Raw genomic sequence first — 5909 nt, 5'->3', positions numbered from 1 at the left:
CCTCACAGCAGCCAAGATCGTGGGAAGGTGGATCAGCCCAAAGTGAAACCCAACATCTACATCACATAGACAGCACCTGAGGGAGCCTTTCCACTCCACCAGGCTGCACAGAATCTAAATTAGCTTCCTAAACCAAGTGGTAGGTCCTCATCCAACTTGATTGCTTGAAAGAGTAATTTAAGAATAATTTTAATATTGTCTGTCAGTATAGGGATGCTTCCACAATACTTCAGAAGTTTCTTCCCTTAAAGAGTGAGCTCTTTCCCCTCGTATCTTTTGTACGTACCAATAACTTCAAAATACTTTATCATAGGCAATAGAAAGGAAACCATCAACAGTCAGTGTCAAAATTATCATACATTCTAAACTAGTGGATTTTAAATTTTAATGAGTTTTTATTAAGTATTTTGTTCTCTTAATTTTTGTATGCCACTGATACTTTTCATCAAAAGGGCATGGAAACACTGTATATTTTTAAAGGGTAGGAAAATCTGAGGAACTAATTTTCCATTTAACCTTAAGTTCAGGAAACTTCAATCTTTGCAAAGGAAGTATTTAATTCTACCATCAAAATCAATCTTTCACAGATTCAGAAGTTTTAAGATGGTCTAAAGTAACCTGATCACCTTAAAATGAATGTCTGAGAAACAGTCATTTTTTTTCCCCCAGGGGCCATTTTTAAAATACGACTTGATGTTATGGTTGTATGAATGAGAATCTGAGGTACTAACTTATATTCATTGCCTGTTCTTTTCCTCAGAAATTACCCCTTACTGAACAAGTCTATTGCGGGTAAAAGGTGTCTTGCACCTTCTCTAGGCCTGGGAGGCAGCAGAAATGGAACTTTGAATTGGATTGTAACTGCTCCCCCGGTTTCTTCCTGTATTCCTCACTCCCTTCCTTCCATTAGGAAGCAGTTTTGAACTCCACAGTTGACCACTTATTTAGACTTCTATGTTTACTCTAGGTTTCTTTGTAAGGTGTGAATAAAAATGGGATCACAAGATCCTACCAAAGAGTCAAGACAGCGAGGATCCTCCATAAGTGAGTAGGGGAGAACCGAGGAGTGGAGAGAGATGAATTCCTATTCTTCATCTTTTTACACGTGTCACCAACCTAGGAGTTGAGAGATCATACATTTACTTACTCTTGGGGGGATGGCATGGCAGGATGGGGGCAACCAGGCAGAGGAGTCTCAAGAACTGCCTACAGTTGGGCAAAATCATCTAACCCAATGGTTGTTTTATAATAAAGTGTTAAATAGCTCATGTAATCTGCTGAATCCTGTTCTGAAAGTGAGAAATAGAATGGTTGTGTGGGTTCAGAATGATTGTAACCTTATTTTTGTTGACCCTCCTCATAGCATGGCTGATTGGGAGCTGCTGCTGCCACTGTCCAGTCTCACAAGAGAATATTGGATTGCATTATCAGTAGCTCAGGAAAAGATCCAAATTCAATTTTCAAACAGCGGTTTTAGCTAAAAGAATTTTTTAAAGGGTAAATCTCTAAGTTGAGCAATCATCATAAATTGGGATTATCTGTAGTTTCCAAGAAACAGTAAATAGTTACTCCAATTAAAAATGTAGGTTGTGTTGGGAGGTTACAGCAAAGTGGTGAGAGATAAGGATGAAAATAGAGGGCAGGCTGTGATATATCCTGAAAGAGGCTGGCAAAGGGCAATGGAGAGCCATTCATTTCTCTTTTGAGGGGGCAGGGGGAGGGTGGAGTGCGGAGAGGATAAGCAGGCAGAGTCTAGCATCAAATATCTATTTTCCTTTTTTTTTTTTTTGATGTGGACTATTTTAAAAGTCTTTATGGAATTTTTATAATATAGCTTCTGTTTTATGTTTTGGTGCTTTGGACACGAGGCATGTGGGATCTTAGCCACCTGACACCCCTTGCATTGGAAAATGAAGTCCTAACCACTGGCCTACCTGGAAATAAAAGAAAAGAAAAGAAAGAGAGAAAGAAAGAGAGAAAGAGAGAAAGAAATTGAAGTCACTCAGTAAGAAAGAAACAAAGAAAGTGAAGTCACTCAGTCGTGGCCGACTCTTTGCAACCCCATGGACTGCAGCCTACCAGGTTCCTCCATCCATGGGATTTTCCAGGCAAGAATACTGGAGTGGGTTGCCATTGCCTTCTCCAGGAGATCTTCCCAACCCAGGGATTGAACCCGGGTCTCCCACATTATAGGCAGAAGCTTTACCATCTGAGCCACCAGGGAAGCTGGAAAGTCCCACAAATATCTACTTTCAGTAACCTTCTACAGGCATGTGGAAGATGATGTGAGGGAGAACTACTGATCCTTGAACTCTAGCTCCCCGTTGTAGTTTGGTCCCAAGAAGCAGCTTCAGAGATGGAGAACTGCAGGCAGAAGTTTGGGGGGCTTGCCCTCAGGATCCACTCCTCCCAAGGAGTGATGGCAGCAGGATTAGGCAAAGGGAGAAGCGCTGCTGCCTTCAGGACAAAGGCCTCAGTTTATCCCAGAGGGAGCCCCAGAGCTGGTGTGGCTATTCAGAGTTGAATCAGATTCTGCCAATGGGGTCAGGCTTTACCCCTGTATCAGTAAGTCATTGCACAAAGAAGGGAGTGTGACCTTGTTCAGCTGAAGCCAGTCAGCTGGGGGAGCGAGTGTTCCAGTTCAACCCCATCCCCGGTCCCTCCAATCTCTAGAAAACGGCATGGCAAATTACCTCATTAATCATGCCAAAGCCTGGGGATTCCCTTGACTTCTCTCTTTCATTTTTATATCACATCCACTCCACTAGTAAATCCTTTTCTTGTCAGCTCTTCCTTTAAGGTGGTTATAGTCAGAGTACATTTGTCATAGTCCTCACCCCCTCATCTTCTACTTGGATCCTTATAATAGACTCCCAAATGGTCTCCCTGTTTCCATTCTTCCTTGTTTATAATCTCTTCTCTCTGTGTCATTATATCAATGCCTGGAACCTAGTGATTACTCAATATATGTTAAATGAATGCATAAATGACCTCAGAAGGTAGTGATCTCTTTAGCTATGAAGGAACCACTATTATGGTAAAATGGAGAATTTGCTAGTCCACGGGTAATGTAAGGAAGAAAAAGAGGAGAAATTAAATTTTTTATATTAAAGAATTTTTAAAGGGTAAAACCTATAAATATCAACATATATCAAACATATTTCAAAGATTTTAGTTAATTTAATAACTAAGAACCAGTAAGAAGTCATAACCAGTTCAAAGATGAATTCAAAGTAACACAGATATAATAGTAATAAACAATGCTGAAATGAATTTATAAACAGTTGTGAAATGGTCTTATTGGAAAGGAGGCAGGAGGAAATCAATTGTATTTCCATCTTTTTAAAAACTTTTATCTCTGCAGACAAGAGGCATTTCCATTTCTACCAGTTATGTGTAACTCAGAGAGAAATATAACAGTTCAAAGACAGTGAAAGTTGTGGAGACCCTATAAAATTAGCTAATTTGGAAGGGTGTTTAGGAAACAGATCTGCATTGAAGATACCCAATAATGTTTCTGGGTCATTTCAAAGTCTTTCACATTTTTTTTTTTTTCTTTCATGGGTAAGAAGAAACAAAGAGGGGGATAATTAAAAAAAAAAAAAAACACGAAATTTCTTAGGCAGTTTGGCTTATGCCTGTTCTCCTGGAGAAATTATTTTTTTTCCAGGTATTTTTTATTTCTTCAAATTTGTTATTTGCCAGGAGTGACTGAAATTAAAAATTAATTGGGTCCCATCGTCATCATGGAAATGGCTTTACGAGAAAACTGGTCATCTGAATATTATTGCTTCCCATTTTCAACCAGTAAATAGTTGCCATTGATAAATAGACAGCTAACAGTCTGTCAGGAATGCTCAAGATATGTTATATAATACAACATGCCTAGTCTTAGGAGAAAAACGAGGACATAACTTAGGTGAACTTCTTGATTTCATCATACAGGACAAGCACAAAAGCCCCGCCCATGCCTCTGAGAACACTGGACCACGAGCCTTTGAAAAAGGCTTTGGCTCCTTCGTCACGAGCAATCTTCCTCCAGCAGTCAAGCGTGCCTGTGCACATGATATCAGTTACTTGGCGCCCTGACTGCATCATCATGCGGCGACGCACAGTGTCGAACAGATAGGAACTCAACCCAGCAACCGCCGTGACTGCGCGATCAGCCAGCTAATGAAGATATGAGTGTTCTTGGGATCTGGAAGCATTCCCTTGGCAGTGTCATAGATACCGAAGTAGGCAGCTCGGTAGATAATAATACCCTGCACAGACACGTTAAAGCCTTGGTACAGGCCTCTAATCCCGTCAGATTTGTAGATCTTAACCGGGCAGACACCGAGGCCTCCGAATTCCCTTTCAGCTCCAGCTTTGCCCATGTCGGCTCCTAGACGGGTATGGGCAAAGTCGAGAGGGTACACAAAACACAGGGACGTGACCCCTGGCGGCACCACCTGATGCCAGATTCCCTGCAAAGTAGCTCCAAAACTGGGTCCTCTTGTCCACAGCACCCAGGAAGATCTGCTTGTATTTATCTTTGAAGGCAAAGTGAGAGCCTGGGTGGGGAAGTATCTGATCACATTGGCCAGGTTACCACGCCAGAAGGACAGGACTCCCTGCTCCTTGGGGACACGAGCCACGCAGTCTATGATGCCCTTGTACTGCTTATCTGCAGTGATTTGCTTGCTGGGATGCTGCCCCTGCAGCAGCAGCTTCACCTGCTCGATGGGTGCGACCACGGTCTTGGAGATGGCCGCCGCCACTCCACCTGCCAGGAAGTCCTTGGCGAAGGACACGGCAGCATCTGTCATCTTGGAAGGAAAGAGTAAGTGGACAACTGAAAGATGGGCGAGGACCCAGCTTGGACTCTGGGGCTCTGGGCTGGAGAAATTATTAATAGCAAGATTTTTATTCTCAAAAATGCCCTGGTTTGGAAGCTAAGATATGTAATTACCCTATTTGAAAATCTCTTTAATTATATTATTATTCCCTTAAGCCCACTTGGTGGAATTCCTTGGTGGTCCAACGGTTAAAGATGCTATGCTCTCACTGCCAAGGGCCCTGGTTTGATTCCTCATGGGGGAACTAAGATCCTGCAAGCCCAGGGGGAAAAAAAAAAAATCTCTTAAAAAAATACCAGCAGATTCCAATCAACAGGCACTTGACTTATTCACCCGAATAGAAGACAAGTAAGGCTTCCCTGGTGGCTCAGATGGTAAAGCGTCTGCCTGCAATGCAGGAGACCCGGCTCAGGAAGATCCTCTGGAGACGGAAATGGCACCCCACTCCAGTACTCTTGCCTGGAAAAGCCCATGGGTGGAGGAGCCTGGTGGGCTACAGAATATGGGGTCACAAAGAGTCAGACACTACTGAGCGACTTCACTTTCTTTAAGCCCACTTAAACAACAAAAGAATGTTGTTGAGATAGAGCTACACTGTGAAGGATTAACAACAAGTCAGTATTTTATATCTAAGTGGTTGGAGTTATGGCAACAAGTTAATGATGTGAGTTTTGAAATGGCAGAGCTTAGAGCAGCCATAGTGCTGTCAGGCTGTCTCTTGACCGGGAACCCTGACCCATTCATCTGGATAGATTCAGTCAGGCGCTGATTCCATTAGGCCTAGGACCTTCTCATTCTGGGTGGTAGTCCAAAGCTTGGACAGCTTCACTTTATAAAACAGTGGGGATTTTGTGCTTTTTCATTTAGCACTCCAAGGTAAAGACCCATAATAATGTTGTTCAGTTCAGTTCAGTCTCAGTCGTATCCAACTTTTTGTGACCCCATGAATCGCAGTACACCAGGCCTCCCCGTCCATCACCAACTCCCGAAGTCCACCCAAACTCATGTCCATTTAGTCGGTGATGCCATCCAGCCATCTCATCCTCTGTCTTCCCCTTCTCCTGCCCCCAA

General features: G+C 42.7%; 1 pseudogene; it reads right to left on the bottom strand.

The window, feature by feature from the left end:
- Window positions 1–3915: 3915 nt before the first annotated feature.
- On the bottom strand, window positions 3916–4808 carry LOC138089198 (ADP/ATP translocase 2 pseudogene; annotated as a pseudogene).
- Between the last annotated feature and the right edge of the window lie 1101 nt (window positions 4809–5909).

Source organism: Capricornis sumatraensis, chromosome 12 (assembly GCF_032405125.1).
Source record: "Capricornis sumatraensis isolate serow.1 chromosome 12, serow.2, whole genome shotgun sequence".
NCBI classification, from domain to species: Eukaryota; Metazoa; Chordata; class Mammalia; order Artiodactyla; family Bovidae; genus Capricornis; species Capricornis sumatraensis.
The sequence above is the reverse complement of the archived record's forward strand: the minus strand, read 5'-3'. Positions and strand labels throughout refer to the sequence as shown.